The sequence below is a fragment of the Sitodiplosis mosellana genome, unplaced genomic scaffold, assembly GCF_009176505.1.
Source record: "Sitodiplosis mosellana isolate CC-2019 unplaced genomic scaffold, AAFC_SMos_1.0 Smas_scaffold_6191, whole genome shotgun sequence".
NCBI lineage: Eukaryota > Metazoa > Arthropoda > Insecta > Diptera > Cecidomyiidae > Sitodiplosis > Sitodiplosis mosellana.
The window spans coordinates 3335752-3360236 of NW_022601432.1; the positions used below are offsets into that span (position 1 = coordinate 3335752).

Below are 24485 nucleotides of genomic sequence, written 5' to 3' on the forward strand. Positions count from 1 at the left end.
AAATGCATCTTGATACAAGAATTTTTAACACCTTTTTTTTCAATACCAACGATTGTCGCATCTGCAGCAATTTTAGCGCCGCTTTATCATATTTTGTATCACAATTTAATCATTTATAAACTGTGTCCATATTTTTTCACAATGATTGAATCCATCGATATTCGATTTCAATGCTGTGAATATCAAAAATTTGGAACAAAATTCCTATGTCGATGAAATCTCAAAGGAAAGAAGGGAAATTGTAGGTTTTTATCATATTTTCTTCCAACCGACGCTTTTCTTTTCTGAAAAAAAAAGTCCTAACATTTCCTCTAAATCTTCATTCCGTTGCCATAATCACTGAAATTACTCATGAAAACGGAATTTAAGTGACTTTATTATTGGATTGCATTGTGTGCGTACTTAAATTTGATTCAATTTCACGGTCATTTTAAGCGAGACACAGCCAACATGTCATAATCCAAATTTTCTATATTTTTTCGGAGATTTCTATTGTTTTGGGTGGCAATTGCATTAACGGTTTCTTGTGAATTAAGACACACACAAAAGTGGATTAATAGAATCACCAACCAAAAAGCAGGAAAAAAAAACAGTCCACACAATAGACAAATTGTCGCATCATCATCGTTCAATGAAAGTCTAACGAAATCTGTTTGAATGGCATCAATTGTAGAAAAAAGAAAGAGTTTTTTCCGACTTTTTTTTTCGGGGATATACTTGGGTCGGTGCACAGTCAACAAAAAAACTTTGTAATTGTTTTCATTATGATGATTATTACGAAAACGACGACGTCTATATGGTGCACTATGAAAAAAAGGCCGTTGAGATAATATAGCGGAAAAATGTATTATCAAATACACTGAGCGTAAGACATTTTCAATGTCAATCCGCAATGAATGCCACCAATGTGTTTCTGTTACGGTTTTTTATTCTTTACCCATGTTTTTTTCCATGTTTTTTCTCGCTTTCATTGATACAAAAATTGAATTGATTCAAATTGCTGTTTGTTGCTATGTACATCGTTTTTCACTCATTCCGGCTGGCTTGGCTCTTGGTTCGCGCAACACTGCATCCACTTATTCGTCAGTGTTGGTTTCATTTTCGTCCAACAAGGCACCGACCGAGTGTTTCACTTTCGTGATCTGTGTACCGAAAATGAGTCGTTTATTTCCATTTCATTGTCATTATTACGAAACAATAAAATGAAGACGAAAACAGTGGATGTTCATCAAATAGTCGAATACAGAAACAATAACAGCAGTCACAACGACGACGACGACAACAACAACAAGCCGATTATGTCAGTTGCACAAGAAACTACAATGCCGTCCAATAAATTGGAAATCATTCTAAAATGCGGCGCAGAAAAAAAGCGAAAAATCAAATCAAAAGCATATCATCAGGTCGGATTTTCAAGAATGCGTCGTATACTGGGTTGCGGCTTGTGGGCTGTGTGATATACTAATAATTGACATAATACCAAACTTGAAACAAACTGCCTGCTGACACAGATACTCGACACACCGTAAAATATTTGCTATTTTCATTATTGTTTTTTTCTTCTTCTTCAAACGACACAAGAGAGACGCAAAAAAAAAGGCACGAAGAATAAAAAAATGTCACAGCGGTTACGCGCGCCGCTCTTGTCTTTGGAAAATTGAACTTACTATTTCATTGAAGAATTGTCAAATTATTTTCATTATACCAACACTGCCACCACCGACGCCACAGCTACTGCCGCTGAAATTGCTTTTTTCTCAAGGTATGACAATTAAATTACAAGTGCGCTACTTTGTGCCCAGTCCTTGTAACAGTTCTTGGTCGGTAATCAAAAACTATGACTACGCCCCAAAAGAATACACGCGAAAATTCCAAATTATCTACAAGAGTTTTTCACGTTGATTTATTTCGTTGCTGGTTTTCTTCTCATAATAATGGTGCATTAATGGGTTCGCATTGAGGTACTTTGTGTCCCAAAAAACTAGTACACACTGTATGTACTGTTGTTTGTTGTTGTTGTTGTTATTATGGGCTTGTACTTAACATTGTTTTTATTTTCATGCGAGATATGGAATAACATTTCATTGTTTGTCTTTTGTGTGTGTCTTTTTGGCATTCAAGTGAAGTCCATTGCTGTTACGAGGGAAAAACAAACGCATAAGCATTCATGAGATGCAAATAAAATTAGTTGTCGTGTGCACTATGATGATAATAATGAATCACTAATCATCACCCATAATTGCGCCACTAATAATCATTTTGCATAATTTTTTTCGGTTCAATCATACGAATAAAATCATTTATTCATAAACTCCCCAAAATGTGCCTGTTTTTTTTGGTCAATTTGAAAAGAAAACTTTATTCAGTTCACTTCTCCAGCTCTGTTTTCATCCAAAAGATTCTTTTCCTGAACATTTATTTTCTTTTGCCATTTTGGTAGACATTAAAATAAATAAATTTGTTTACACCAGGTACCACATGGTATCACATGGTATCACGCAACGAAAGTGGATTCGCTGCCAAATTGAATTCGTCAAGTATGAATGAATATTCATTGCAAATTAAGAGGACAATGAAGAGTGGTTAAAAGTGTGAAATTCATTTGGACTTAAAAAGAATGTTTAGAAAAAAGCGAGTCAAATTCAACGAGAAATAATAGTCAATTGAGAGTGGAAAAAAGGCAAATGAAAAGGTTGTGAGAACAATGCACCGTTTCAATGTTATTATTATTATTTATGCATATGTAGTTTGGTCGTTTCTCTCTCCTCTCCTCTTGCTACTGCCATATTATTCATAATTATAATAATCAGATAAAAGTCGCATAGTGAACGTTAGAACATTATGTGCTTGTTCTCAAGAAGACCCCGTGCGGCCAAGATTTGACCAATAAAGCAACGCAATTTGGAGTTGCAATGCAAAACTTGAGTTGAAGCTAGGCAAAAACAAAACAAAAATCAAAATGTAGTGTCATCGAGTCAGTTGTCTGCAGCAAACCGTAGAGATATTTTTTTCTTCGCAAAGAAGCACACATTCGTTTGGGTGCTGTATTGTTACTTACTTGTTCGGCGCGCATATAGAATATTCATAATGCGTTGTTAATGAAGCATGCATATTTCCATTGGATCTAACCATCCTCTTTGTTTTCGCTTTTGCGCCAATTTTCATGTGTTTTGGCATACAAAAGTGTACTGCACGCATGCATTTATTTCAGTTTGGATTGTGTAATTTGTATGTGGTGCGCAGAGCGCATTTGAGCGCTTGGTTATGGTTCATGCTCATAGTTCACATGACAATTTACTATTTATGCGAAATTATCTATGTGCTTTGCATTGTTTTTTCCTCTCTCTGGCGAAAATCCGTTCTTATCTTGCTACTGCCGCTGCTGCGTTAACACATTGAATTGTAAAAATGATGGGGCATGAGAGAGAATGCGAATAAGACACAACAATAACGAAAAAAAAAAGAAGAACAGAGTCGAATCGCAATTGCGCAATCTTTTGTGTAATTACATACGTGCCTATTCAACGTTAATAGATTTACATTTTGGAATGCATAAATTTTACGTTCAATTGGCATGGTTCTTGGTTAATTACTTCTCTCTCTCGCTCTGCGAAAGAGAGTCATCCGAATGGAAATGATGAACAGAGATGAAAAACCGAATGCGCACAAAACGCCCAATGAACATGTGTATATGATGATAAAATAATTTTGGTGAGTTAATTACATGCGGACGGATATTCAAACTTGCCATGATACTTAAAAGTGTTTTTTTTTTCGCCTCTTGAGAAATTGTTATTTACCATTTCTATCGTACCACTAGCCAAATGAATTCAATCGAATTTTAATATCAACAACAGCAACCATTGGCGACAAACGTGTAAACACGACAAAAAAGAATGTATTTTTATTGGCATAGCCATAGCCATAGCCATTCTGATTAATATCATGCAGTAAGTCATTACGACAATTTACATTTTATTTGGATAAACGCGCATCATTTTGTACGAAAATTACCTCTAATTAAACCAACTTTTTGTCATTTCTTGTCTTGTTTGCTTTTCGCCAATCAATGCGCTCTCCCCGTGTGTGAGTGTGTGTTATGTATTCGCCTGTGTGTCATCGATAAACGACACGCACCAATCTCTCGATGTACCATATGAGACCAGAGAGCTTACACCACATATATAAATTTACCGCGGCATGTAGTTCCTTGTACGTGTATTATAGTGTTGCGCATGCGCGCCCAAGCGCGCTTCTTCTTCACTTAAATCGCTTTCGGTGTGTAATATTATCGTCATGAAAATTGTGTACACATTGCACAATATGCGAATTTTATTATGAGTGTCACAAAATTTTATTTGTTAGTCTGTCTCTCTGGGTTATTTGGTTGGGCGAAGAACGGACGGGGCGAAATATCTATTAATTTCTCTATTTCTGGAAGTGCATAAATTCCGTTTAATAACATGTCAATGAACGATCGAGATTTCCCAATGGCTGGTTATTAGAACTAGTGCCTATTTGAAATAGTTTTTTTTTCGAATGTGTGTGCGCGCGCTCGCCTCGCGCACACTCTGCTCATCTCCTTCTCGTTCCAAGTTATTATTTTGGAATTTGTGTATGGGTTTTTGTTTGTGTATTTATTTGTTATTGCATAGGCCACTTCCATCTTGTGTCGTCGTCGTCGTTGTTGTTGTTGTAGCTTTTTTCATCGTCTTCAGCTAGATTATAATTATCGACCCGCTGTGCAAAATGTTGATTTTAAAGGGAAATTAAAACGAAAGATTTAAACGATTGTCAAGAATGTTCAACATTTAACAAGTAGGTGGATGAGATGATTCAAACCATAAAGATCGAAATGATTTTGTGTGTGCATGGCATTTTTTGATGTTGCTGTTTCGTTACTGTTGTTGTGTGCGGTGTGCGGTGTGCGCATCTCTCGCCGCACATTCAGATACACATTTCTAGATATGGATAAATTTACGCTTGCCAATAGTAGAATAGTTCAACTTTAAGAGTTGAAAGATACATTTTCTTTTCTTCATCGATCTGGTTGCGATTTTGTTTTTTCTCTTGCTTCATCTTTCTCTGATATTTTTTCCTCTCTCACTCTCTGTGTGTGTGTGTTTGTTTGAGCTTTTTTTTTTCTCGCAATGACATTTCTGTATACAAAAGTGATTCGACATAATTAACGCTTAACAAGTACTTTTTATTGGTCATGGCTAACGATGGAGATGCTCGACACCGAGCAGATTTCTGAAGCGCGATAGGCTGGCTGATTCACATGACAAGCAACAAACACATCAGCCCAATCGATTGAATTACAAACAACGAATTATTCAAGAAATTGATTTTAATTTTTTAATCAATTATCGCAAATTAAGACTTGCATGCGGAGAATCGAATCTTTTTCTTTTTTCATCATCATCTCGTCGTCGTCATGGTATGGATAAGTGCGTGTACAGCATGGCTAGTTATTTGATGCCACTTAAAAACGTGCAATCGATTTATGTGTATTTAAACGTTGACGCTGACGATGCGTATGCACCGGTCTGACCACTTCACGTGTTTATCGGCACGGCTACATGATTCTTCTTCGCTTTACGCCTGTCCTTTCTTAATGCCCTCTTCTTTTTTCCCGTCTCTATCATATCGCACTGCTTTGGCACTGCACTATGCCATATAATAATTTACGAAGTCCATCGACTGCTGAACATTTGATGCTACTATCTTTTTTTCTCGTTGTTGTTGCTGTTGCTCTTTACGGTTTTTTTTTCTACATCGAAACAGCGAGCGCAATATTAACTGCTTGTTATTTACAACTCTAATTTACAATTTTGCCACATTCAACAGCGTTAAACATTGTCAATTGAAATTGCGCTGAAATTGGTGTGCATCTCGCTGTGGTTGACTGACGGTTGTTGGTGCTGCTGCTGCTGCTTCTGATGCAGTAACATACCACCTTCCAATTCGAATACTTGAGAGCTCAGGAAATGAAACACGATATTGTTTTACTTCCCATTTCGATTGGAATTGTGATTTTAATCGAAATTTTTGCGGAAAAATGAACTCAGTCCATTTTACGAAATGGACTCAGTCCATATGAAAAATATGGCTTTACCATAATTTTCCCAATCAAAGTCATTTCCAAAATCAGATAGACCATGAAATGTCCACTTTGCGCGAAATATTTTTAATTAAATAAAAAGAGATGAAATATTCTTCATCGATGTGATTTCCATTAATCAATATTTTGAACAGACTCAAAATGAAGTAAATAGAATTCTAGCATCAAATCAAATACTTCTGAAGCAGGAAAAAAAATGTCTTTTGAACTGTGATGGTTAAATCATTATTCATTCTGTAAATGCTAGAAAAACACTTCTCAACGTGGTCATTCGATGAGACTGTATATGGATATCATCGAAGTAGTCAGAGTGAGAAGAAAATAGCAAAGAAAAATCAAACTCTAGTTATCGGCTAGATTCCTAAAAATGCCAATCAAATTGCAAAACGACTTTTCTGCGGCAGAAGCAGCAACAATAACAACCATCACCATAATAATGATAAATAAAAATTATATTTGCGCACTCCGACTGTGCGACCGGGCGATTATCCAGCATCCAGTTGGATGAGTTGGAAAATTGTGTGCGCGGCACTGAAGTTGTGTCAACTGTCATGTATCACAAATTTCTTTGCTAGAAAAAGAGAGAAAAATAGCAACGAAAAGCAACACACACAAACAAATAGATAAGAAATGGCATGTCCATCAGTGAGTATGCATCTAAATTTATCTCTATTGTACAGTTGATTTTATCGAATTTAAATGGTGTAATAATTTTGCGCATTTAAAAGTGCGATGAATTTGTGCACCCGGCTTAAATTACAGTAGGCAATATTAGTGTGATGGCACAAAATATGTAGATTAGATACAGGATCTGTGAATCAATTGAAAAATTAAAAAAAAAAATGAGAGAGAAATAACGCACACACAACGGATCGAGTGCCATAAGAAATCAATAACCACTTTGCTTTTAGTCAAACCGCCGACACCATCTCACAAATTTCATTTCGGATGAGTTTGTTCGGCCGCACAAAGTCGTTTAACCGGATATTTCGGTTTTAGTGTGTGATATTTTGTTGCAAGCGGTGTGAGCAAAAAACAAGCACTTGAACCTTATATCATTTAAATATCATAGATGACCAAATGCTATGACGCAAAAATGTGGTCTTGTCCAAATGAACAATGAGTCTTTCTTTTGCAAATTCTTCGAACAGAAAAAACCTAAATTCTGTTCGAATCCGAAGAGATCATTGAAAATGATGATGATTTTTTTTTTAATGAAAGAAAAGCAATAAAAAAATATTTCGAAAAAATTCCTAAATCAATTTGATTTGTTAGGGAACCGAAATCAAGTTATATATTTTAAATGTACGGATCGTGCGATTGAATTGTATCGCTTCTTTTTCAACACGAACACAATCTCTCTCTCTCTCTCTCTGTCGATGCTCTTTGTTTTGGAGTGGCTCTTCAGTGTTCCGCATATAAAATACGAATTTGAGTGATAGATTCATAGAAAATGACCCACCACAAAGCAACGTACCAAACATTACCCAAAGATCAAGGATCACACATTTTTTTCGCTTTTTTTTTGTCTCTACTTACCTTCCTCATTTTGGTTCGGCTATGTTCTGCGTTGGCTTTTATTTTTATTTGCTCTCTTTTCAGTCCACAGTATTTTTATCTGCCTAGTTTTTTTTTATGGTTTGGGATGAGCAACAACATTGAAAAATATGTGTAAATAAAGAACAAAAAAAAAACGTAGATGTAGTTCAAATAATGAGAAGATGGCACTTCAAAATAAACAAAACATTAGGACGGTTGGAACTAAGAAACGCACCAAAAAATCACACTCCCGAAAATGATCCGAATCGAAGCGGTCGATTCCGTTTGCTTTACCTGCATGCACACTTGAACGATTGCGTTCAATATACGTGTGTTATTTTTTCACTCGATCAAAACAAGGAAAAATAAAACGAAAATAAATTGTCAACGTTACTCAGAAATTGGTAATAAAAATTATCAATTTTCCAAATAGCAAGAAGAATGGTGTCCTGTGTTCAAAATTAATGTGTTTCGAGTTGTGTCATTTTTCTCTCTATCGCTCCCTCTCTCACTCAATCTCTCTTCAAAACTCGCAACGGACGAGGATCGAATTGATGATGTGCATTGTTGCGCATTTGAATTCCTTTGAATCGATTTGATTGATTGGGCAACAGGTTTCGAGCGTAATCTGCGCCAAGCGAGTCAAGTGATTCCGTTCGAAATGGAGAGAGAGAGAGAGAGAGAGAGAGAGGGGATAGCAAACGGGTGAGAAAATAAGTAGTAAACGGTGGTTTGTAATTCGTTATCATGATAGAAATGTACACACAACGGAGAAGCCGAACAACGGAAGAGGCATACACATACATACCGATCGATAGATGAAAGAAAGAAAGAGCAAGAGCCAAATGTGACGTTGTGACCATGTTCATGTAGCGCGTCGTGTATGTTTTTCTGATTGCAAAATGAGAAAGTGTCCGTGTGTGTTAACAAAAGCCGTGTATGTCTCATGTTTTTTTTTTGTTTGTTCGTTCATTTTCAGAAGCATGTGCAAAAGCATCCTTCGAAAGAGTGTTCGAGAGTTGCGCGCACACACACACACACACTCATGGAGTGGCAAAGAGAAATTCGCGTTGTTGGCTTAATAAGCGAACTTTTGTTAAATGAAAACACATCCGAAACATGCCTGCTCTCTTCGCCTCTAGTGCGTTTGTTGCGCGCGCGCGCGCGCTTCTTTTTCCTTCTTCGATGTGTCGCGTTCACGGGTGCACGAGTTGACTCGGCTATTACTGATTACTTCTACAGATAAATTAGCTACTTATCACCTGTATGCGTGAGTGTGTTTTTTTTCTCTTCTCACTCGTTTTTTTAGCGCGTTATGTCGTTTGTATCGCGAACGTTCGGTCGATCCATTTACGTGTGCATTGTATGTTTTCGTTGATTTGCTTTTGTTGTTTTAATTCCCGCTTATTTGGTTGTTTCTTTTTGTTGTTGCTATTTTGTGTATGCTCTTTTTTCCTATTACATTATGCACATTCCTCATCCGAAGGTGTTTGCTGGTTTTACAACAAATTCAACATGCATATCAAACGCAATGCAATTGCATCTTTTGCAAAGGTGGAGATAGTTTTGCATATAATTTGACTGCAAGCAGAATTTCATTAGCTTAACTCACTTAGCATTCAGTGGCAGTGGCGATGGCGGCGACCAATCCATTCAACGTGGTGGGAACAAGAGAAAAAGAACAAAACATTGGCAAATAATTATTGCCACGGGAATTTCAATAAATATTATTATTCGCCCCGTTTGGTTAGCATTTCAATTGAAACGTATTGCGCTCAGCATCCGGTTATGATTTCATCATTTTTACTGCTTATCATCATCATCATCATCATCATGGTCGTCGTCAGAATAACCATCAATAATTTATCCTCGATCTCTAATCGACGCAATTTTTCGGTTGCAATCACACGCGTCTATCGTTTTCATGAATTATGTGTCAATGGCAATGCCAATTAAGATCGAATGTAGTGCAAAGCACATTCCACCGCATTTCTCTCGAGCATATTTCGAAGGAATTCGAGAGATGAGCAAGAACAACGGCACAGAAGAGGAATAAAAACGACAACTTTATGGTCACAAAAATGTTATCGTAATTTATTATGATCGAGGTTTTTGATGTGATCGTAAAATCTGCATGCGCGCGCTCTCTCTCTCTCTCTCGCGCGCGCAATGACGGGAAAAATGTGGTCCTTTCATAATTTGCGGGCGCAGCCAATATAAAACACGATGCTTTTTAATTTAAATCATTTTATTTAATTATTTCCCCTAAAAAAACCACTCATATAACGAAATTTTCCAGCATAAAAATGCGCGTTTTTCTTCGTCGTTTAAAATTCATCCAGCGAGCGCTTAGCAACCGCTTTAGATTTTGTGTAGTGTAGTGTGTAGTGTAGTGTGTAGTGTAGTGTGTAGTGTAGTGTGTAGTGTAGTGTGTAGTGTAGTGTGTGTGTGTGTGTGTGTGTGTGTGTGTGTGTGTGTGTGTGTGACGGTGCATTAGGCAAATCGGTTGTTGAACAACAGGAACGAATCGAATGGCATTTAATATCTGACTCAAGTAAGTTTACGAGTTTTCATTTAGTTAGTCATTTGCTTGCTATTGATCGACGCACCAAAGCGCGACGCTCGTTCTTTTTTTCACTTTTAATAGATCATAATCGTTTTAAATTATGGATGATAGCGAAACTATTGATTAAACGACACAGAGACCACTCACATCGTCGGCTTACCATGCGCGCGCACACTCGCTCGCTCACTCGCGCATTTGTCTTTCGATCATATTCTTGCCCGGTCTCTCTCTCTCTCTCTCTCTCCGCTCGATTTTATTTCCACTCGAGTTTTTTTTTATTATTTCATTTTAATAGTTTAATGAACTAAAGTCCCATTTTATGTCATACGGCTATTTAAGTGCATCCCAATAAAATTGAAAAATATTTTTCGATGCCGAGTGAAAAAATCGAATAAAAGTTCGAAATAAAAACTACATATAAAACGCCCGCGATATTAAAAGCACAACATGAGGAGGGATAGAGGGAAAAAAATCAATTGAGAAAAGAAATCAGAAATGAAATCTTTGTAGAATCCGAGCGAAATGCCGATGAGTTAGGGAATAAAAGGAGATGTTTTGTTTTTGGGAGTATGTGCAATTGCGTCGCAACAAAACCACAATAATAAATGCGTTGAGTAGCAATGGTTTTTGCGCCAGTTAGTAACCCCTCTAAATTGACCACACAATAATAAAATCATTATGGTCGGTAGCAAAACGAATGGCCGATTTTCATTGAACGAGTGATCGTCGAGTTCGGGTCAGAGCAATGTAAAAAGGGTCCCTACACTTTTCAACTTCAATTTTTTTTTATGACACAGCCGAAGAAGTGGTCATTTCATTATCCCTGTGTGAATTTGCTACTGAGTTCCATTGAATCTCGATAAGTCCATTTACTCATTTGCACTACACAGGAAATGCCTCCGAACCAACAAACACACGTCTATATTCGTGAAATCGTAAATGGATTTTGTTCTTTGGTCGCAAATTGGAATCGCTTGTGTGCTGTTGTCGTCATAAATCGGTTTAGGTCAATCCAATAACAATAAAGATGTAAAATAGAAACGAAACGGCACCGAACAATTTTTGTTTTAACCGAAAATCAGTGCACGAGAGGGTAGTGTCCGAGAGTTGAACAGAATAATTCCGAATAGCTAGAATGTGAACACACTGTGGTCAAAGTGACATACACAGCAACAGGACAATAAGATTTTATAGTTCACCAAACGGATTTCAACCAGGAAAAAAAAACAGAGAAAAAGCGTATACAGATCAAAATAAATATGGAAAAGTGACCTGAAAGTCAACAGGAACCAAAGAAAAAAAATCACAACACAACCAAGTAGAAAATCAAATCGATTAACATTGTACGAAGAAAGAGGAAAAACCAGAGAGTCAATCTCAGTGCACCCGTACACACGTCGTTGCTGAGTAAAAACAATAAAGCGATAATCCTTTTGTCTTCGTTCCTTTTTTTATTGTTTCTGTTATTTATTACTCAAGTCACAGAGAGGTGAGTGAGTGAAAGAGAGAGAGAGGTAGAGAGATTAGTTTGTGCTCTTCAGAGAGTTCAGCTCTTTTACTGTCCACTTTCGAGAGCAATAGCCAAAATCCCGAACGGGTACCACAACAAAACGCATATTCATTGATATTCATTCAATTTATGTGGTTTTTTCGTTTGTTGTGTCCATTCTTCATGATCGGTAGCAAACATACAAATTTGAATGGTATTTAGTTGGAAATTCTCAGTGTCTTCTACCTCTTCTTGTGCTCTTTGTTGCTTTTCACACTCTTTTTTTCTCTCTTTCATTCGATTACATTTTTGTTTGGTGCATTTGAATACAATTTTTTTCTGCCTAAATTCATTTCTGTTGTCGTGCATTTGATTTTTTTGACTCTGGGGACTTCTCTCTTTCTCTCTGGTGGCATGCACTTTTGGGCTATGATATGTGCAATTTGTTTATATATATACATATATATATTATATATATATATATATATATCCTTCTTGCGAAGCTTTTGTGCCACAATTTTCGTGAACCGCATTTTAAGCCGCATCACAACACATACGCACACAATAAATTCGTAAACAAACTTAGACTGGCTAAGCTGTTTTGGCTGCAGATATTTGCAAAATTTATCCAAAACGCCATAAATCATGATATGTGTACTCGTTTCATCGTCTTCTTCTTATTTTTCCTGTGAAAATTGTGTAAGTATTTAATGGGATTTTTACATAGCGATTCCCGTTCACAGTTCCTAATCTGTTTATCTGTTGATGCTGTTGCTTGCTCCCTTTGACTAAGCCAACAACTACGTGCGACCTCCTTTTTCTCTCATTCTTTCTTTCAGATTGAAATGCATCGAGGAAGATTTGATTTTACACGGAGAAGGAAGGTGAAAGCGACAAAATGGTTTGTACATAATTTTGCACACATCCACAAATACGGTCAAGATATGTTCATACACCAGAGAAGAGAAAAAAAAACAACCACAAAAAATATAATCAGCTCATCGTTTCGCTGGAATTTGGTAATTCCGATCCGGAATTTTTGCCGAATTTCAATCATCCTCTAATTTATTATGCACACAGCTCTTATCAAAATGGTTTTGCTTTGCTTCATATTCGCCAAGATTGGTTTTCTCCTTCGATTCTTCTGCTATTTTTATTCCAAATGCTCTGAAACTGAGAAAATAATGATTTTTTCAGTGACATATAGAAAATGTGCATCGATTTGGTTTTCTACCTCCAAAATCATGTCAACCGTCATAACCTCATAACAACATTTGTTCTTCATCTTCTTTCAACCTTCTTTGCATATCTTTGAACATACCAAATATGTTCTGCAAACAATGTCCGAGATTCGGACTCTGAATGAATCCGAATGAAAGAAAAATCAGCCAAATATGTACCTTGTGCCAAAAATTAGAATGAAATAACAGCAACAACAACAAAAAAATGGAAAACAAAAGTAAATGTAAAAAGTAATAAAAACTAATTCAGAGCAATAAGACAAGATGTACAAATTGCACCCCAAAGGAAAAAAAGAGACTACGCAACATAGGTAGATCCTTCTCTGTCTCTGTCTGCATTCGACCATTGGAATGGGCCATTTTACAAGTGAATGCGTTTGCATATTTTCAAACATGATGCAAAATTTTGCAATAGTTGTGCTGCAAAAATGCTGTTTTTGTTCGTTATCTCTACCTAATTGTTCTTCAGTTTGGCATAATTATCGTCAATAAACTGGAGTAAATGAATGAAACATATACTCTGAGGTTATTGTTCATTTTTCGTTGTTGTTAGTTTTTTTTCTGTTTACTGTTTGCAAAATCGTAATTACGTCTCAATTTTATGGGCTGTATTAGTATAAGAATGTCAATTGCGTATTTTGTTTTCTCGCAAATTAATGGCGACCTTTGTTGTTGTTTTTTTTTCTTGCTTTAGTCCGAGGAGAGTGTGTATTAGATTTCAAACTGACAAAGCACTGTTATCGATAAGTTTCCTAATGATAAAACAACAATAACAAAAAAAAAACAGATAAAACAAATCTATTTAGGAAAAATTGGATATCCCTAAAAACTGAATTGCTGTGACTGAAGGTTCGTTGCCGAATATTGCATAGGCATTTGTCTATTGTTCGTTTTGGTGTTTGATGAATATGAACCGTTTTTTTTCTTGCTTCTCTCGCTCTCTCTATGCATATTCATTTGTGTCGTTGTTTTGCATGACTGTTTTCAGACTCTCTCATCGAGATTTGCATGCTGTTTACTTATTGCTCCTCTGTTCGTTTGCTTTCAAAACAGTCATTGTCATTACATGCTATAGAGATAGATGTTTTATGATAACACATACAATCTGGAATATCTGGAGATTTCTCATGTCATATGGATAAAAATAAATTATGAGCAATACTTGCTGAGTACAGTTGTTGGTGTATTTGTTCTGGTTTTCCAATGAGAAGAAACAACGACAGCAACACCAACAACAAAAAGCGAAAAAAAAAATTATGATTAATCTATCGACATGAAATAGTTGATTGATGTAGCTTCAGGTGTACAATGTTTTTTTCCTGCCTCTTTTGATTGTTATTGGTTTTACGTAGATACATTTGATTTGTAGCATCTATTGCGAACAACACGCAGAAACGCACACATCGATACGAACAGACACACGTACGGGCTGTGATCAGACTCCACCTATGTGATATTTATGATTGTCTCTTTCTTTGCTCTGTTACGTCTCTCTGTTCGCACTCATTTTCACTAGGCATATAACGACGGTGACGGCGACGACGAACGGAATCAAGACTCAGACCGAATGAAATGTGAATACGTAACATGAATTGATTTGAAGAAGACAGAATATATTTGAGATGTGTGTGATTGAAATGTACCTTCACACGAATAATAGCCAATACATTCGATCGAATATATCATTTCACACGGTGCGGACCACATTCCAGTCGGCAAATTGCCCCATTGAAATACGGAATGTCACTCGAAAGAGAAAATTATATGGTGTTGTTCATTTGTATCTGAAGAATGTCAACACAAACCGAAACATACACACACACACACACATACGCATGCATGCAACACAGTGACTTGTCCATATATCCCTACCACCAGGCTGAATGATCGACGCGTTTCGATGCGATTCAATGCGTTCTCTCTCGTTTCGCATTCGTTTCATGTACCTTTCTGTGATCAGGCTAAATCATCAACACAGAAAGTTAGGGCACATGATGTGCTGCCTGTGTGTATGTACCTGTGTGTGCTTGTGTTTGTGCGGAGCGTTTCGAATGAGCAGAGAGCGATCAGGAGAAAGGCCACAAGCGAGACAGATATACACAGATGAACGAAATAACATAGCGAATGGGAAAAGTAAACAACAAAGTTGTAATAGAAGGCACACACATAACACACCAGCCACTAACACACATACAGCCGCATTTTTTTGTGAAGATGTTGCGCTTAGTTTAAATTACTTTTTTTCACATTCATTCAGTGACGCTCGTTACATACAGAAGTATACCAAATTCTATTTCGTCGAAGTTGTTTGTTGTTTTGTTTTTTTTTTTCGTTCGTTCGTTCGTTCGTTTCGTTGCTTCTCGCCGTCACAAATCTTTCGTTTTCGTGTGCTGTCCGTCGTGTGAATTTTATTTTCTCTTCTCGATCGCTTGGCCATACATGTGCGACAACTACGACGACGACGACTACGACAACGACCACAACGTTTCATTTCAAGTATTGAACATTGAGTATTGAGCGCAATCAACAACAAATCACCTGTGTGTACATTTTTCGCCTTAAAAATTGTGCACAGTTTGTTCGTTTCTTTTTTGTTGGCAATTTTTTTTTACTGATTCACATCGATTCGTTGCATTCGAATATTATTTATTATTCAATTAAAAACAGAAAATTTATTTGGTTTTTTTTTCTGGACTAATTTAAACACATTCAAACGATATTTAAAATTGTGCGCAGATACAGATTTTCGGTGTGTTTTTGAACTTATTGATCTTTGGTATTGGAACTTGATTATAAACAAACGTGAATGTAGAACGCAATTTTATCGAAAAATTTAGTGTGTTTTCGGGCAGAAATTGATAATCCAACATGTTTGCATGCTGATCTATTGAGAGCTTTCTTCAGCCCAATTGGACTTGAATAAATTTAATCAAAACTAATTATTGTGCACAGAAGTTGGAAGAGAGCTAGTTTCATTTGAACGTGAAAATTACTGGAACAAAGGTAGGTCAAAACATATTTGTCAATTGTTTATGTAAATTTTGATCGAATTGTTTGTTATTGTTTTGTTTGAATGCGGTGTGAACTTTCGATGATACATCGAATACTGAGAAATTCTATACGCATTCTTGTGATAGGGGAAGTTTGAATCATTTCGCATCTGCTTTTGGTTTATTATTGTTGATTAAATTTCAAAAAGTTGAGTTTTTTAGATTTCAAATTCGTTTATTATGAAAATATTCATTTAAATATGTTCAGTTACTGGAGAAACAAGTTATTTCGCATCAAGATTGAATTGATGAAGCGAGAGAAGGAAGAGAGAGAGAGAGAGAGAGAGAGAGAGAGAGAGAAATGTTGATCTGATTATGGTTGATCTGGCGAATGAGTAATCCATTTAAAATGTGATCACGCGATTCTTGTTCGATATGTGTCAAGTGTATGATGGCGATGAGTCATGTGCCAAAAGAATGAATGCTCAAAAAAGGAAGCGAGGTGAATAAATGCAACAGTCCGCGTACGTCACACCGAAACGGACCATGGCAAAGAAAACAAATGTTACACGATTGTGGCGAGTATGATTTGAATCGGTATTTTCAATTCAGCGAAAAAGTTGACTATTTCCACGCAAAAAAAGGCGAAAAAAAACAATATCATTGAAAACAAAGGATGAACTCAATATTCTAATCGAAGTGAGAGACATAAAGAGCGAGAAAAAAATGTTGTTGATCCGATCAACACTGGCAAAGAGGCTCCGAAAAAAAGAGATTAAGTCTGTGTCCATTAAGTTACAAGTTGGAAGAAAAAAAAAACACCAACCATCCAATTTCAATAAATTCGAACAAGATGACAAAAAAAAACAATAATAATATCGAGTAAGGCAACGAAGATGTCAAAAAGGGAAAAATAAGACACACAACAAAACATGACTTCCAGCAGAGAGAATTCTCTAACCAACATCTCACAGAAAAATGAGAACACAGCGAAAAAAAAGCGAAGTAAAAACAAAACGGGGAGACAACAACAGCGATCATGACGACAAGACAGCTACAGCAACAATAACAACAATAATAATAATCATCATCATCACAAGTCTACGCACATGTGTACACACAGCAATCGTACATTTTCTTGTCAAATCGTCGTTTTTTTTCTCTCGTCTTTCTTTTTTTTTCTTTCTATCACTCCGGCTGAGTGATCAATATTGTTCCTCGTGAGTTCTCTCCATTCATGTATGAGACGCAAGTCATTTTCAAATCTTCACTTTTTTATAAATATTTATGGGCAAATCTTAAATATGTATGTTACGATTAAATGTTAATAATAATCGTGTTGCGTTTGAATTTTTTGGCTAAATTAATCTTATAAATCTTTTCGACGCAGGGCAAAATGAATACAACGACAAAGGCACAGACGGAGAGAGAGAGAGAGAAAAAAAACGGATGCATATCTGATACAAATTATAAACGATGATCTCCAATTCAAAATCCATACCTCATTCCATTTGACTCAATATGTAGTCGCTTCTCTCGTTATCTCTATCTCTCGCACACTTTGCATTCTCTCGATATTGAAAAAAATATTATCGATATTGAAATGAAGCCAAAGCTTTTAGCGCAAAATTGCGTCTAATAAAAATAGGTTTTTTTTTGGGTTAAGAAAGTCCACTTAATTATTCAAAATATAGACTAATATTTTAGATTTTTTTTTCTGTGGATTAAAGGTTTGTCAATTTGAATAACCACAACCAATAATGGTCGGAATGTTTAATCTGCACGCATATCGATCAGATAGAAAGCTCTGTGTACTAAATAATCGTACTGCGCTAAAAGCCTATATTTGACGATATTTGAGTCGATGTAAATGACGATGTGGCAGCGCCACCTATATAGATTCCTTATTAAAATAGGTAGAACTATTGAGTGCGTGCACTCATATCGCACGTAAATTTTCAATATGGCAGCGTCCATAGAATTGAAACGTTAACCAATTTCGTAGTCACTAAATATCGTACGTAAATAATCGCAATAATAGGGATGTTGCTCTGAAATTGAATGTGGAATGACTTTATGACTTCATGACATCATGACATCATGACTCCACTTACAATGTACAAAACAACCTTACAGTCAACAACATAACCGCTAACAGAACATTTTGGTTTGAAAGTCTCTATCGGAAATGGAATAATTTCATGTCATTTACCATCGAAGCGAAGGCGTGGAATGGCTTAATGTCTTACCTATTGCTGTGCACATTGTTATACTTTAGATTGATTGATCGATAAAATTTCGATTTTCGCCTGTCGTTCAAGTTGAACGGTTCAACCAAAAATTCATTCCATTTTCTAAGAAATATTCAACACGTAAGATTATTATCATTGAAAAACTCATTAGCTACATCCAAAAATATTGGAATTGAATTCAATTCATCTTTTGAAAAGGTTGCAAGATTCTTTTCCATACCATGCAACGGAGAATTTCACTTGAATCTTGTCACTTGTACGCCGTTCCTTCGAGAGAGATAGAGAAAAAAAGCGTGTATTCTTTGTATCGTGTGTGAAATACTGCACTGCAAGCATCGATTCAGTCTCTCATTTGAACCAGCGATAAAACGACCAAAAAAAACCCATCGCCATAAATGCATAATATCACCCATTTTGTAATTGTCACGATTTTGGGAATGAATTCCACACAAACACACAATTGATCGCGCACTTCCAAACCGTAGCGCAGCGATTCTTATTTCACCAAATATATGTAACGGTATTTAAATAAAACACCTAAATCGTGTTGCATTTTTATCACAAAAATGGTTTTTCTAGAAACGAAAACAGAAAAAAAGCGGTGCACACTGCACAAGCGGGCCCAGACATTTTATCAATAACAATTTTGCAATGGTTTTGGAAAAAAACGCAAGCGCACCGAGAGCAGAACAAAAAAAAATCAACAACAACACCATCGCATTACACTTGGTTGTTGGCTTCCAAATTGATGCAGATAAGGTGAAATATGGTGAAGCATCGCAAATGTACGTGCGCTCGTAAATTCAGTATTTAGCATTGAATCTGCAGGGATGTACAAGAGACGCGTATGACTTTTCACCAATATTTTTTTCTGTGGCCTACGCGGTTCGCTCTGCTTGCTTGCTAGCTCGCGCGAGCTCGAACTGTTCCAGAGACGATTTGGCATAACATTTAAGGTGACGACCGTGCAAAAAAAAATCGTGGTTTTCTCATATGCCCTGTTTAACTCTTCGTAATTGAATAAATGCATGTTGAACGGATGCTCCTGCTCTCTCTCTCTCTCTCTCTCTCTCTCGCTCTGTCTCTCTCATTTCACCTCGCATTCAGACAGTGTAAAGAACGCAGACACACGAAACGAAAACGTTTGTAACAAATCAACCGAATGAAAAAGTAGAAGAAGAAGGAAAAAAGACCATCTCTGATGCTCGCCAGACACGTGAACACGCTTTCAGAAGAATGACTCATGATTGTTTTCCGAATAAAATGTATTCGCATGCCAATCGAGTAATGATCGTCGCATATAAATCCAAAACGTTTTATCCAAATTTTTTTCTGCTCTCTCTCTCTCTCTCTCTCTCTCTCTCCCATCATTTCATGTGATTGCTTTTCCGCTTTGCCTGCATTATTAATATGGAATATGTTGAATGATTCCAGACTGTATTATTGACCAAATAATAATAACAATAATAGCCATTCAGTCACCTGGGCTGGAGATAGTGGAGAAAGAGGGCGAACGAACTAGAGACAAATACACAACCAAATACACACACACATGCTCACATATCGAGAGAAAGAAAAACGTAATCTCTTCTACGAAAAGTCAAAAGCGCATATATGAAGTGTACGTGCATTGCGATGGTTCCAAGCATTAAAAATTGTAATAGATACTGGATGCCATTTCACGTATCGGCCGATTCACATGGTAAATTTTTCACGACAAACCGCTCTCTTTGCAGCTATTTTGCAAAGCCAAAGCGCAACAACGAGAGAAGAAAAAAAAAACCAACAAAATATGAAGATAGCACAAAACCGAATGTTGTGCCGTGCATACCAATTGATATAAAAATGTGTAAGACTTTTGCAACGAAGCGAAGAAAAAAACGAGCAGAACACAAAAATTGTATGCATATAACACACCGTATTTTTCTAGCCGTAGCGATTAGGCATAAAATGTATGTGTAACATCTTGCTACATATCTCGTGTGTGCTTAATTTGTGCTGCTGTTGTTCTAATGATCTAGCTTCTAGCCATTTTTTCCAATTACCGTTGAATTTTTTCTTTCATGTGCACTGTGTGCTCTACTCATTTGGCTCTGATGTGCGCTCAATTTTGCTGGTCCTTTGCAAATCTTCTTTTCACAGGCACAAATACTCAATCGTTCGCTCACAAGCACCGAACACCAACACACTACCGCCTATGTAAGGAACCAACATCGTCGAACTGTATGTCTGTGTATGTACACATTTCTAGCTTTCTACATGCATGAAAATGCATTCACTTACATTGTTTCATTGCCGCATTCTTCATTGCAAGTCTCTGTATGTAATCGCTCGTGGGAACTGGATCATTAGAACTATCAGTTCAGACCAGGTCCCGAATGGCTTGCACATCGTCGCCGACTTTGCTGTCGTTGTACGCTTCATGCATTATCATCCACACGGGCCATTTTGCTACAATATTGCCTCGTGTGTGCCGCTTTTTTCTGTGCCTGCACTTCTGCTGCTTCGCCTCGCTCAATTCACTTGCATTTTATTTCGTGCGCCTAATTTCATATATATTGTTCATAAACGGGCAATTTTTCGCCGCGCTCAATGGCTTTATGCCATTGCCGTCCAATATAATAGCTACTAATAGTGAATGGAAAATTATTTTATCGATTTTATATTGGCTGTTGCAATCAACAGCAAGTTATCATCCGTATACACTCTCTCTCTCTCTCGCTCACTCTGTGTCTGTGTCTCTTGCACCCGAGAATATTCGTGAATTCGAATCCATTCTTATATACATTATGTTTACTTTCTAATTTTGGCGCAGATGCGTTCCGATACAGACTCGATTAATCCAAATTCATTTGTCTGGTTGCACTGATAATTATTCAAGCGTTAAAGCAAACAAAGCGATCTCGTAAATGCGCACTCTGAGTACCAACACTTTCAATCCTTTGAACCGATACGTGATCATTGTGACTAATTAATTAATCTTGATTCGTTATGTTCATTTATGGATTTAAAGTGTTGCTGAATATTAGAGCTGCACATTACATCCAACTTGCTACAGTTAACAGGAAAAAATTGGCTTGGTAGACTTGAAAAAGATGAAAATAAAAAATTTATATTTTACCATTTAATGTTCTGGCTTTTGAACGAAAATGGATTTGAGTCGATTGTTTTTTTGTTGTTGTTATTAGTTTTTGCCTTGTTCAATATTTTCCTTTCCATTTTGGCTACTGTGATTGAACGATACCACATTTTCTAAGCATTTCTCTTCACATAAATATCTCGTCTTTTGCTACCGTTTTCCTGATGAACCCTTCAGCCGATGCCGTTGAAGGCGAACATATATTGGCATTTATAGTTGGTGGCCATTGAAAATGAATGGATTGCATCGTCAAGTTTTGCCCAAAGAGAAAAAAAAAAGCACAGTCAATCCATAATGACGAATGTTTCTGACATGTGTCGAAAGTAGCAGGAAAAAAGCGAAACGCTCACGAAAATTACACGAAAAATGATTCAGTTCAATGGAAAATCATAATTCATATTTGGTTGAAAAACTGTTCAAGTCTTAAAAATGAATTATGTTTGGGGTTCAATTACAGAGGAGCTGCGACTGGCAGCTCGGTAGCTTATAGTGGTTTGGAATTCGTAGATGCCCACGTTCACTGTGCACTGATGATTGTTTCAGCGTTGTGCTTTTTCCTTCTACTTTTTCTTCTTCCATCGCTTTTTATTACAATTTGCCCAAGTGCAATACGACGGTGAGACGGACGCAAATTTGAGCGTATTGTACGCGTTACAACACAATGTTCTAGGTAATCACTCTTAAGAGTGCAAATACCCTCGCATCTGAGCTGATTGGTTACGTAAAATGCATTGTTTGGTTCGCAAAAAAAAACAGCAACGAAGAAGAAGAAGAAGAAGAAAAAACGAACCGGCCGCAAACGAGAGAACACTTTGCACAAATGAAAAGGCCGTGTGTGCGTTTAAACGTATGAAAACACATTTAGAAAGAAATTAATAACAATAACTCATTTGAAAATCGCTCCCATAAAGCATTATTGAGGTTGGCTTGGTCGAGATATGAGCACGTCGCACGTCCCCATCAACATCGTCGCGCTCAACAAACTCGAATCGCATTATCGTTGTGGCATTCTCGATTAGATCCAAAGTGCGCGCGCGCCCGTGAGAGAGAGAGAGAGAGAGAGAGAGAGAGAGAGAGAGTATACAGTAAATGATAGATTCATATCGTTTTGTCATAACAACACTGAGAATGTGCTGGTTTTGTTTTTCCTCTCTCTCCTTTTGTTCAGAACTGACCTGTAAAAGCATTTGTACTGTTGTTGTCTCGTTCTTGATTCGCATAAAATCTCTTCGCCTCCGTACCGACACTGACCACACCTTCGCCGCTCTGTTTGCACACTGCATTGGACTTAGAAACCGTGCAGCCAAGCACCTTAGCAGACGAACTGCATCGAAACTTAAGCGAATGAAGTAAATTTTACGTTCACCAAATCAATCCCAGCCAAATTGAACGCAGATCAAAAGCATAACTATGAATCTTTGCAAGAGAATGAACCGAAGAACACATGAGTCAAAAAGAATTCTTATCTTTGTGTTTATAAAGATGCAATGCGATTCATTAAACATTCTTCGCGGTCGTTGCTGTCATTGTTCGTGCTCGATCCCATTCGATTGTTTAGGCAATGAACTGTTGCTGCAACAGCTCTAGCCTAGCTGTTTCTCTCTCGCTCGCTCTCTCTCTATCGCTCTATCGCCAGCTGGCTTACTGATTTGATTCGGTACTTGTAATTGCCCAATGTCATGACATGAAATATTCGCAATTGTTTTATTATACGCTCGGTTGAGCAAAGTCCGAAACTAAGGCTTTTTGTGTGTTGTGAACACGCGAGAGCGGAAAATAAGGCAAGAAACAAACGAAAATGAACATACACAAAATTATTGATAAAATACGATCGTTTTTTTTTATGACGAACATGAAAAGTTGATCAGCGGACAAAAGATACACTTGAAACGCATTAAATTGGAGTGACCGTTTCAATTTTATGTTCGATAGCGCAAATACAATCTAACACACACACACACACAGTCCTTCAAAACAACATCAAATTGAGACGAAATCAACATCAAAACAAACAAATACAACATGATTTGATAACAATTTTTAACAGCCATGATGACTTTTCAATCTTTTCACTCCAATCACAGAACCAAAACAAAAAAAAACTGATCATTAGTAACAAAGCATTGGAGAAGGTTCAAGAATTCGCATTCGCAAACAACGAATTCCCTGAAAAATCACACATCGATGAATTAACTGTTTTTGCGATGAGAAAATTAGAAAAAAAAGCAGCAACAAATCTCAATCACAATTAGTGTGTTTTAGCAAGTATTAATTGCGTTGGTTGAAAATCTCCAACAAAAATAAAACATATGAAAAATAACATCGAAAACAACCGTTTGAAAATCGTTCTATTCACATTGAAAAATCATTTATGATAAAGTGCGAAATATGCTCCTTCTCTCTGCAGCAAAAAAAAACCTTTCTTTCTCGAATAATGTGCACACAAGTGCAAGAGAGCCAAAGATAATCGAAATATGAAATCAGTTTTTGTTGTTGTTCAGTGCTGTTCGTTGTTTGTGCCGCGCGCGCTCTCGCGATCATCGAAATTGTTTGGCCGGGATTCATAGGTTATAGATATTTTGTGTGTGAGTGTTTGTGCATTGATCATTGTTCAAAGATTGTGAATGTTGACCAGCAAATTGCTTTTACATACAGATTAGCCCGTTCGTTCTTCATCGTCGTCGTCGTCGTCGTCATCGTATCTTGCAAACAAAACGATACGGTCAGCCATATCGTACATGTAAAACGTTTGCCAGTCATATTTCTTTTCTTCTTCTTCTTCTTCTTCTTCCTTTTTGTTGTTTTTTTTTTCGCACAAAATTCCATTGTGTGTGCATGTGAACTATGAAGAATGTTTTTTTCTTTCCCTTTGCCCATTCTTTGTAGATGTTTGTTCCATCTTGGCGAAAAGAATGTATGCGCGCTCTCGCACACACTCAATTTTTCTCATTAAAAAAAAAACGCGCAGAGAGAAGAAGTTTTCATTTCATTTCGCAGATAAACCGAGTTTGCTGTGTGCTGGAATTTGGGAAGATTCGTTTCATTAGATATGCGATAAGAATTTTTATGGATGTGCTCGGTAAAGAAAAATGCGCGCGCTTATGTACGGTACTTTGCGTGTGCATCCATTCTTTTGTACTTGAGG

General features: G+C 36.9%; 1 protein-coding gene across 2 annotated transcripts in view; it reads left to right on the forward strand.

The window, feature by feature from the left end:
• Nucleotides 1-24485, forward strand: part of LOC129576963 (zygotic gap protein knirps-like) — a 114250-nt gene that overhangs the window by 79685 nt on the left and 10080 nt on the right. Inside the window, exon 1 of one of the 2 annotated variants that reach the window (XM_055463206.1) lies at nt 15202-15962. The exons of the other annotated variant lie outside the window; for it this stretch is intronic. The gene's annotated coding sequence lies outside the window, so the exon portion shown is untranslated. Of the gene's footprint in view, nt 1-15201; nt 15963-24485 lie in introns of those variants that run through there. 2 annotated transcript variants of the gene reach the window in all.